Below are 11,241 nucleotides of genomic sequence, written 5' to 3' on the forward strand. Positions count from 1 at the left end.
AGAGAAAACCTTATTTAGAAACAGAAAAAGAGCCATCCCAGATTAAAGTTGGACCCAGGACTGTGACACAGGCTCTTGGACAGTTTTTAAAGACCTAATCTATTTTTTAAAGCCCCCTCTGGGAGCTAAAGTAGGTCAGCTCCCTTCTTTTAGTTCCATAACTCTACTGAACTCAGACTAAGATTATCAAGTTTAATAAGCACCAAGAGGACCCAGTTGAAAGGAGCCAGGATGTGGCATGTATGGGTTCGGGTAGTCCATGAGTCAAGTTGAATTTATGTAATGCTTGAAACCTCAGTTCAGAGGATTATATGCTCCTTGTGCCATTCCCTCCCACAGGACAAACTTTGAGAACATGATGCTTGAGATGCAACACCACCAGGTAATGAGCGATCTCAAGAAAATTCCTCAGGAGATCAGTGAGGCCTTGTACAAGTGCAAGGAGCTGTCTAAAGAAAATCAACTTTATTGGTGAGTGACTATCAGTGTCATTAACCGAGCACTAGGCACAGAATATATCTGTCAATCATTAACTTTCAAACAAAGTAAGGGGCTGGTTCTATACTGTTTGACTTTCAACAGGAAGCTTGCCTCCCTCAAAGAAAGGCTCTAGGTTTTTTACCTCTTGGACTGTGAGGCCCTGGAATCATTCTCCTTCCCAACTCAGTATCCTCTGGATAGAAAAGGTGTGCACCTTAATGGAGATATCAGTCAACCTTGAGTCTCTGGGCCCTGAAAACAGATTTATAGATCTGGTTTGCATGAGACACATAGAACTATTGTATATTTGTTGAGTCTGATCTCCTCTTCTAGATAAGATTTGCCCTCTCTCTATCTACAGGTGGTTTTCTAATACCTGGACATATAGACAATCGTGGGGCCTATGTACTCTTCTGCTAGATATATGAGACCCTGTTGGTGTCACGGTTTTCAGAAGTACTTTGAGTCTTCTGGAATGTTACTCTCTTCTCAATTTGATCTTCTTATATGTGATGTTCTATGGCTGCTCTGGTCTGTAGTCTGCGTCTGTCTGGTGACCAGGGCCCATGGTGAGAAGGGATGGTACTTGGAGAAGTGGGAGGAAGATGGATGCTGCCTGCAAATCACCATTTCTTCTTTGCGATTCAGCATCAGGAACTGTCAGCTCCTGGCAGAGTCTCTTCATACAAAGAATCAAGTAAAAATTCTGTGGAACGAGAACAGGTAGCTGCTAAGAGAGCAGATTGCACTGGAAGAGTGTCCTAAGAAAACAAAGAGGCTATGTGTGGAGGCCAGCTTGAAGATATATGACAAGTATACCAAACAGCAGCAGCAGCAGGTAGGATGCATGAAGCATCAGGGGCAGTTTGTGGACTCATGTCTAACCATAAACACAGCCAAGCCCAGATAACCATCATCTACCTTGTCCAGACACTCTCCTATGTCTTACCCAGTTTTTCATTTCTGTGATCATTTACAAGACTTTCTGTGTAGTTAGCCTCTTTCAAGAAACTGGATGATTGGCAAGCAATCCCTCCTACTCAGCTCCAAGCTGCAGTTCATTAAGATATGTTGAAAACACATTACACCTCTACATGCCTTTATGCTAGAGGGGTTCTATATGGGTGCCTCCGATGTAGTAGCACAGAACATTGAGTGATATAGTCAGGGCCTGTAACTCACTTGCTTTGGATCCATGGTTCCAGCTGCATATGTTATGGAGGATGGCCTTGTCAGACATAGGTGGGAGAGGAGGTCCTTGGTCCCATGAAGGCTGGATGCTCCAGTTGGGGGAATTCAAGGGCAGGGTGGTGAGTGGGGGTAAATCCTCATTGAAAGAGGAGGAGGTTGGATGGAATAGAGGATTTCTTGGTGGGAGGATGAAGAACGGTGATAACATCTGAAATATAATAAAATATCCAATAAAAAGATTATTTTAAAAAAAGAAGTGGGGTGGGGGCTTGTATCTTTTCTCTCTCTCTTCCCCTGAATTGCAAAATTGTCTCTTCCCACTGACTAGACCTTGATTCACACTGACAGAGCCTGAGGAACAGCTTGTCAGTCCTGGTTTCTGTCAGTGTTGCTAGGGTTCTTTCCTGGAGTTTATATTCAGGAGCTTACTGGATGAACAGGGATGTGTGAAAGGCTTCTCGTAGGCTGAGGGTTGGGTTGAGAGATGTGAGGCGCCAAGAGAAAAATTTCCAGAACTCTCTCAACCTAGTCTGCAGAAGAAGTTACTCACTAAGTATTTTTAGTTCCCAAGGGATGGAGAGCAGAATCCTGGGTCACACTTGAAACATCAGCTTTTCTACATTCAATGATTCCTCCAGCATTGATGTCTCCTTATTGTTTCCTGCTCACTTATGATTTCTGGTGTGTGTGTGTGGAGGGGCATATGCATGTCTGTGCCAATATGTATACTGATGGGTGTGCTGAGAGGCCACTTAATTACATATGATTTTGATAAGTCTTTCTGCAACATAGCCCAGGTCTCTCACTGAGTCTGAACCTTCCTGTATTGGTTAAACTGTCTGATCATCACCTTTGAATGTTCTGTCACCTTCCATCTAGAGCTCCTGAAATTATTAGGTCGCTGATAATTTTTACAAGGTTTAATTACTCATAGAGAGGAAGAACATTTTTACATATTTCATTGTTTTGGGTTTTGTTGTTGCTTCTGTAAGAAAACAATTCATTATCATGGAAGAAGTCAATGCTATATTTGGCAGTTGTCAGGCACACAACTTGGGCCACTGAGCGTTGTCATGAGCTTTCTTGTCATTTGGCTGAAATCGGCAGAAAAGTGAGGAGGGTACTGGTGTGCCAGGATGGGTCTTACCCAAGAAACCTAGGCTCCATGTAACCCACAAGTGAGTTTTTCAATCCAATAACACTTTACAAACCAACAGAACCTATGTTGCCAACACTTACATGTGAATAATCTCATATTTAGCCCAACCCACCCTTTCCAAATCTTACCATGTGACTTCAGAATCCCCTTCCCAGTCCCTCTCTCTCTCCTTACCTAAAGTTTCCTAAACCTGGGTTTGGAGGCACACCCATGTGAGGAACAACTGAGAATCAGACATGGTACTCTTGGAACCAGAGCAGGATATGGGTCAGAAAGTGGTGCTCAACAACTGCTAGCTGCACTCATGAGACAAAAGGTGGCTCCAAGGTAGTCCTGTCCAAAAGAACTTTAGGGACTTGAATACCAGCCTCTCTATTCTAAGGTCTGAGTGTGAGGCTCTTAGAGGGAAAGGGGTAGGAGTCCAGACACCCAAGATTCACAGAAAGGATGGTTCATGACCTGTTGTGCATGTGGTGGGTGTGTTAGAGTGACTACCAAGGTCACCTCACCTGGCTTCTCATGAGTGGACATCTGCTGCTCCTCTGAATCCAGTGTCTCCAGAGACCAAACTTCTTCCCAAAGCTACATGTCTGTGTCCGAACTTAGCCCTAGGGCAGAAGTAGCTGCAGCAGCAACTCAAACCCTGGGGTCAGGGGAACAGGCACCCAGGCCAGAAATGAGCTTCCTAACCACTTCTGCTCATGCCTCTCCATCTCCTCCACCTGCTAAGGCTAAGGAAACATCAAACACAGCAACCTGTCATCATGCTGCTCTACCTAGCTCAATAGAACAAAAGGAGACAGATAATGCTGTGAAGTCAGATTGTCAGCCATTGGTAGAGGAAAACTATTTATCACTATTGAAACTGTATATAGAGAGAAAACTGTGAACCCATAATGAAATCATTTTTAGGAAAACAAAACACTGTTGTACATGGAGGTGAGTAGAAGGCTGCTGTGTCATATCCATGTGCCTGAGAGTCAACAAGGCTGGCTAAGGGTCTGTGTCCCTTCTCTGCTCTTGGTGGATAGTGACTGCCCGCAGGAGGATCGTTGCATCTTCTCAGCATCCTAGTTTGCCTTTCTAATTACCCCTTACCATTTTCTTTCTAACTCTGCCTTAGTTTGTCTCAGTTATCCTTGGCCTTGGAGTTTGTCCTGGGTATTACTATTTGAGAGACTGAGTTGCTTGGTGTTGCATCTGCATCTAGCAGGAGGCCTATACCTATGGTGAGGTGCTAGACCAGGTCTGGCACAGACACCCCTTTAGGGTCCTGATAGTCTAAAGCACTCACCCTGTGTTCTGTCTGTAGCACTCTTTAAAGTCTGTCATTCAAAAATGATTTGCTTTGAGTTAAAATCATCCTCAAGGAGGGTTGGTGAAAACGAGAAACTTTACATTTTGCTGATGGTGTAAAATGGGGTAAGCCTCTGAGAAGCCATGTACAACTTTTCAGAAAGTTAAACTGTCGTCCCTGTTTACCCAGTGACTCCAGAACAGGAAGTAGGTTTCCACAGAAAAATTAGGGCAAATCACGGTTGTAGTGGTACTTCACAGAACTGCCCTGAAGTAGAAACTATACAGATGTCTTTCAGTCAAGGAGTGAACAAGTATACTGTAGGTCCAGCCCTTCCATGGACTTTTGCCTAGGGTGATAATACATGCCACCATTTTGTCTTGAAGTAGCCAGACTTATTTTCCTCAAAATATCCCTGACAGAATCTCCTTACATGGAGGAAAGTCTCACATTGCATCCTGCTTATAGAGATTTCCTGGTTGCCTAGCCTCAAAGCTTTGGTTACAAAGCCACACAAGCTGTGGAAAGTGGAGGGCCTATTGGAAGATGCTGCTAACTTTGGAGCCCCTGAGAAACAGTGAGCAAGAGGCAGTAACAGGCTTGTCCACCCGGATCCCATGGGCCTTTCTTGGGAACCAAGCCTACTGGGCACAGCTTTTGGAACTTGCTAAGAAGACTTATCTATCATGCCAAGACCCCATATTTCCATCTATTGTTTAATAAGGGAAAGCACTTTTTGACTGAGCTATGATTAGGCTATGCCTACTATGATCTTATCCCATTCAGGGTTATTTTCTTTTACCTTTTTAAAAAATTTATTCAGTTTATGTATGTGAGTACACTGTTTCTCTCTTCAGACACACCAGAAGAGGACAACTGATTTCACTAAAGATGGTTTGTAAGCTAGCATGCAGTTGTTGGGAATTGAACTCAGGACTTTTAGAACACAAGTCAGTGCTCCTAATGGATTAGCTGTCTCTCCAGGCTTTTTCTCAATTCAAGGGTTTATTTCTTATGGCTTTATAGTATCCTGGGTGATCTCTTATATTATCATTAACTGGGAAGATAAAAATGTTTCTGCAATGAACTACACTTGTATGTGTGAACATGTGCTTCTGTGTGTTCAGGAATGTGTGTGTCTGTCTCTGTATGATTGTGTGTGTGTGTGTCCATAGATTGGCTGAAATGATGCAGCATCGTGTTGCTGTCACTGAGATGAGGTACTAGCACAGGATGGCAGAAGCCAAGGAGATTTCCTATACCAGTATAACTGTATTTTTGGGTCTCTGTCCTTCCACATGACTCTGCCTAAGTCAACTAGGAGTACCTAAGAATATTGTTCTGATCCAGTTTAAAAGAACTCCTTTCCATGAAACATTTGTGATCCCTCATGTTTCTTTCAATTGTGTTGTATTCTGTCTTCCCTTCTAAGCTCTGTGGTATGATTTGAGCCTATTTTTCCTTAAGTCACCCCACAAATAATACTACAGTAGCTATAAACATTGCAGGGGCATCGTTTTACCTAGATGAATGTTTCTGTTAGCGTTCATTGCTTACCCTTCAGAAGATTTGCATGTTGCTGACTATAGTATGTCTCCAGTGGGCATGGTTCCTGGCAGATAGTTTTTCTGGGGATTCCCATATGGAGGGGTTCATAAGTAAGAACCAAGGCAGGTTCCAACAATTCAGATACACTAAGACCCTTCACTTCAATGAAATCTAGTTTCCCTAGAACACTTCTTAAAATGTTCGATATATACATTGCTACACAGCTATTTTTCAATATAATATATATGGACCATTGGAGAAATGTGGTGTTTTATTTTAACTCCAGTACAGTGGGTAGTTCATAGTTCCCTTGCAAGCTATTTTTTAAATCTGAGAAAAAATTGCAGGTGCAGGTGCTCTCTGAACCTTCTTCTTTGGGGATACAGGGAATGACCTTAGCTGAATGGTCATACTGGATTCTCCTGCTCAATAAAGCTGGTGTTTGCTGGATAGCTGACTTGGCAGGTCCTCACCAGGCCTTTGTCTCTTCCTCATCTAGGTCTGAAATACTCCACCAAAAGCTCAAAGAGGGCACAGACCAGGCCAAGATCTCCCTCAGACACAACTCTTCACCAAGATCACTCAGTGTGCAAAGCAAGTGAACAACCATTGCATCTCATCCATATAACCTTGGCAATCTTGGACTGCATTTTCTTCCGTTCTTTCGGTTCATATATGTCACAAGGCCTTCATTGTGTCTAGCCTCTGGTCCAGGCAGAGTGAATGTTTGGAAGGCTTCAGTCACATGCTGAGGGACATCAAGATCTGCTAAAAATTCATGAGGAGCCTGAGAATGTAAATTTTTGCTTGTCCTGATGTGTCATCAAAGATATATTCATGAGGTTCAGTCAAGGGAATTTTAAGGATTTTCAGATACCACCACTAATATATTTCATGCTTTGCTTTGGGAGGACTTTCCCATCTCAAAACCACACCACAATGAGGCATGTACTCATTCACCTTGAAGAGATTACTACCAGCATTGACTGCCTTTGCACTATATTTCCAAGGCCAGCAACAGGCTGTAGGTCTGGCCTGCAAAATCTGCAGCTAAAGAATGTTTCTTAAGTTAGTAATTGTGTTTTGGATTTTGTTATAATTTTGATTATTTCAGTATATGGTTTCTTTGTTTACATTTGAAGTTTTGTTATTTGTTTATTATTTTTGTTACTGTAATTAATTTTTTGTTTTGTTAAATTTATATACTATATTCTTTGACTTCCCTACTTTAACATGGTATTGAATGAATTTAATGTATTCATATGAATGAAAACATAACCACTAATTTTTTCCTCATAAGAACCTCCTGTATTCATGTGTGGTTCACAGTCTTGTAACACTAAAGTATCAGGCAGGAATGGGGCTCTTCAAGTAGCATTTGGCTTAGACTTCATTATTGGTACCCAGTAAGACAATGTGACACAGAGAATTGGGCTTTTGATGTGGATAGTGAGTCACAACGAGTGGATCCCCATTTCATGATGAAAAAAGTATCCCTGCTGTATCTTTGTGGTCATGAATTTAACTATGTTAAAATGTACTACTATGTGAATGATCAAGTTGAACAAAGTAGGAACACAGGTGTATTTCTCAAATATGTGCCAAGAAATAAAAATATTCAATAAAGGAGTATAAAAGAAATCAGTAAATACAGCGCTCTATGCCTCTTGTTTTCTTGAAATATAACCTCACTTATAAATGCACAACAGAGATAATGGATTCCAAGACATTTTGGGAGATGTTGGTTATTTGTTTTTTTGTTTTGTTGGATTTTTTGTTGTTGTTCTTTGTTTTTTGCTTAGTTTTCTCTTTTGTTTTGTTCCTGTTGTTGTTCTAATGATAATGATGATTTCTTTTGCTCATGGAATCGACAATGTATTTGACAGTTTTTTAAAAGAATTATGTGAGGCGTTTTTTTCTGTTTTCTAATTATTTCTTTTATATGTAAGGGTGTTTTTCCTGCTGTAGATTTGTGTGCTACATGAATGCAAGTCCCAGAGGCCAGAAGAGGCCAGTGGATTCCACCTGGAACTTAAGTGACAGGGGATTGTTAATCCTTCTTTATGTCCTCTGAGATACAAATTCTCAAATGCCTAAGCCATCTACCAGTCCCTGCCTGGACTTTTGTCCTTCCTTGTGTGGTGTATTAGTTGCACTGGATGACCCCAATCAAAGAGAGAAGTTTCTTGAGACCTGTAGGATCACATACTTGGAGTGGGGAATGCTCAGTGTTTAAACTTTGAGGCTTCCATGTAGGGCATTATAGTGGGTTCCTGATCCTGCCTCAGGATCTCTTATTGTCAGGGTTGGAGCAGATCTCTCATGTCTCATCCTGCATGACAATGCAGATTAGGCTTTATCAGATGACTTGCAGAATTGAGAACTCTCCTAGGGGTGGAGGTGGTAAATAAATCATGTTGAAATGCCATCCAAACAGTGTTTAGAGTAAATTTCAGAGGAGCCCAGGGGGATGTAGCCTGCAACAGAGGACAGGACTGTGATGGTGAATATTTCAGTTCAAGACTAGCAAGGATGAGGGATGATAGATGTTGCCTGTATCTTTGCTCTACCTTCTGTCTTTACTCTGGAAAGTGACTGTGCTACCATTTCTCTCCTAGGTTCCTTAAATCTGAGGCTAAAACAACACACACACACACACACACACACACACACACACAGAGTATTGTTCTTTTACTGTTTGTCTTCTTGAGGTTGTGCTATCTCCTGCCTGGAAAAGGATGTCCTCATCAATTTCTTATCTCCACCTCTCCTGCCTGCCCTTAATGTGAGCATCTCAGTCAGTCACATCTTTCACCTGCTATATACCCCTGACCACCTACCTATAGAAGCAGACTGTGTGGCCACTTTGTTGATACTTCACATCGCTGCATTGTACTTCTCTCTCTAAAGCATGCTCCACTACCATTTCTCCACTTTTCCTCCAGGGACCTGGACCTTCTGCCCAGCAATGAGCCCATGGCTTTGTTTACTGACAGATCAAGAAACAATTGAGGACAGGACTTTAGCATCAGAAATGTCCCCTACAGGTAGATGCTCACTTTTAAGTTAGTAGATCTCACAGTATATTAGGAAATGTTTCTTCAGATGAGTAACTGATTATGGTAAAGCTCCCTGAATCATATAACTTCTGAAACTGTGGAGGAAGTAATCCTCTGGGTCTCCAGACCGGTGTTGTCAAACCAAGAGGAAATAGTATCAACTCTTTGTGAGTGATGTACAGATATACGCACAGCACATCATTATAGATACAGAGCTTCCTCAGTTCCATGACTGAGGTGACCAGGAGGTTTGCTGTCTCAACAAGTAAAGTCCTTTACTCTCCAAAACTGAGCTCCTTCCAAAAAGCCTCCATGGTTGAACGAAAGAAGAAACTTCCCACACATTATCCTCTGATTTTTCTGTTGTTAATAGTGCAATGTGTTACCCTCCACTCCAAACTTTCAGTACTTTGCTGTTAAGTATCTTAATTGCACTAATTTCTTTAATAATTACCATTTGGTCTTAATCTTCAAGTTTTCTCACACACTTTTCACCATAATTTTGTTCTACAGTTTACCTCTAATCTCACTGTAAATCACTTTAAATGTGGTAAAAACACATCATTTCATTCTGTCTCAGAATTTCATCTGCCCTGTTAATTCATCTTTTATTTTTGTATATAGCTTCACTTACAATGTAAAATGGAAAGAAGAATGCAGACATATTTTTCTTTCTTTTTCTATTTTTCTTTTATTGAAAATAGATTTTCTAGTACAATACATCCAGATTATGGTTTCCTCTCCTGCAACTCTTCTAAGATCCTCTCTCCTTCACTTTCTATCTGAATTCACATCCTTTCAAATCTCTCCTAGACAACAAATAGCCATTTAGATAATATTGATCAACCAGCCTGCCTATATCTTAGGATTGAAAACAATTTCATAGTAAAGAAAAAATTATGTTCATTGCTGTATAGGATTAAACATGTTTCTCAAGGATTGGGTTACATACCACCAATCATCCTAACTGAAATGGTTCTGTACTGCCTGTTTCAGAATGGAAAAATGCCTTTGCTTGTCATAAAGATAATCATGATCACCTGTGTCGATCATCACCTGTCATATCCACTTTGTCATGGTGCTGACATTGCGTCCATGTTTTTGTCTCAGGTGGTTTCATAATCAACTTGTAGTGTTTAGGTTCTGCTTCTGTAACAACATTCAATTGCCTGGATGTCACTAGGAAGACTATTTTCTAAACACAGGCAGAAATGTGGAGGCAGAAAGTGTAGTATAAGCTACGGAGAAACATTGCTTACTGGCATGCTCCTCCTGGAACCTACTTTCTTATACAACTCAGAACCATGCCTAGGGTTGCAACTCCCACAGTGGACTGGACCCACTCTTATCAATAATTAATCAGGAAACAGTCCAATAAAGTTGCCTATAGGCCACCTTTATGGAGGCATTTTCTCAGTTGAGGGTCTCTATTCCCAATTGGTTCTAGCTTATGTTAAGTTGATGATAAACTAGCCAGTATATTTAACAATGACAAATATACCCTGAGAAAGAAATGAAGGAAACAATGGCATTCACAGCAGCCTAAAAAAGCAAATGATATTTTGGAGTAAACCTAAAGATGTACATAAAAGACATCTAAACTGAAAGTTAAAAGACTGAAGAAATTGAAGATGACACTAGAGGGTACAAAGATCTCCCACGACCACAGATGAGTAAGATTAATATTATGAAAATGACCATTCTATCAAATTAATCTATAAACTAAATGTAATATCTATTAGATGCCAATTTTTATTCATGACAGAATGATAAAACAATTTTAAAATTCACGTTGAAGCACAAAAGACATGGCTATCCAAAGCAGTTCCCCAAAATAAGAACACTGTTGAAGATAACTCAGTGTCTGAGTTCAAGTTATGCCACATGAAATAAAACATGGTACTGTGACAAAATTAGATTCGAAGTACAAGGAACCAGAATGGATGGCCCACTCGAATGGAAGTTCACACACCTATAGCTTTTTGAGTTTTCTACAGAGTGACCTAAAAGACACATCAGAGAAAACAAGAAACTGTGCTTGGAAAACTGGGCCTACATAGAAAAATGAAATTTAATCTTTATCTTTCACCCTCCTTAAAAATTTCAAATGCACCAAAATCTCAGTGTTAGACGAGAAATTCTGAGATTGCTGTAAGATGATATAGGGGTCTGTCTCTAGACAAAGGCATTGCTAGGAACTTTCTGTAGGACTCCAGTCTCTCAGAGTAAGGCTCATAATTGAGTGATCATCCCTTGAGAAATTAAAAATATCCTATAATGTAAATGGGGCGGTTTGAATAAAAATAGTCCTTAACAGTTTGTTTACTTGAATGCTTGGTACCTACTTCATGGAAATTCTCTAGAAAGCACAAGGAGATATGGCCTTGCTGGAGGAGGTGTGTCACTGTAGGTGTGGTTAGGGTTTCAAAAGCTCATGCCAAGCCCTGTCTGTCTCTGAGCCTCTCTCTCTCTCTCTCTCTCTCTCTCTCTCTCTCTCTCTCTCTCTC

General features: G+C 40.9%; 1 long non-coding RNA gene across 1 annotated transcript in view; it reads right to left on the bottom strand.

Moving 5' to 3' along the window:
- Positions 1-443: 443 nt before the first annotated feature.
- LOC114613550 overlaps positions 444-11,241 on the bottom strand; it is an 11,481-nt gene continuing 683 nt past the window's right edge. The window contains exons 2-3 of the long non-coding RNA XR_003710196.1: positions 1,663-1,879; positions 444-1,186 (exon numbers count right to left, since the gene is read on the bottom strand). This is a non-coding gene — a long non-coding RNA (uncharacterized LOC114613550). The remainder of the gene's footprint in view (positions 1,187-1,662; positions 1,880-11,241) is intronic.

This window comes from Grammomys surdaster, unplaced genomic scaffold, assembly GCF_004785775.1.
Source record: "Grammomys surdaster isolate TR1022 unplaced genomic scaffold, NIH_TR_1.0 126236, whole genome shotgun sequence".
Lineage (NCBI taxonomy): Eukaryota > Metazoa > Chordata > Mammalia > Rodentia > Muridae > Grammomys > Grammomys surdaster.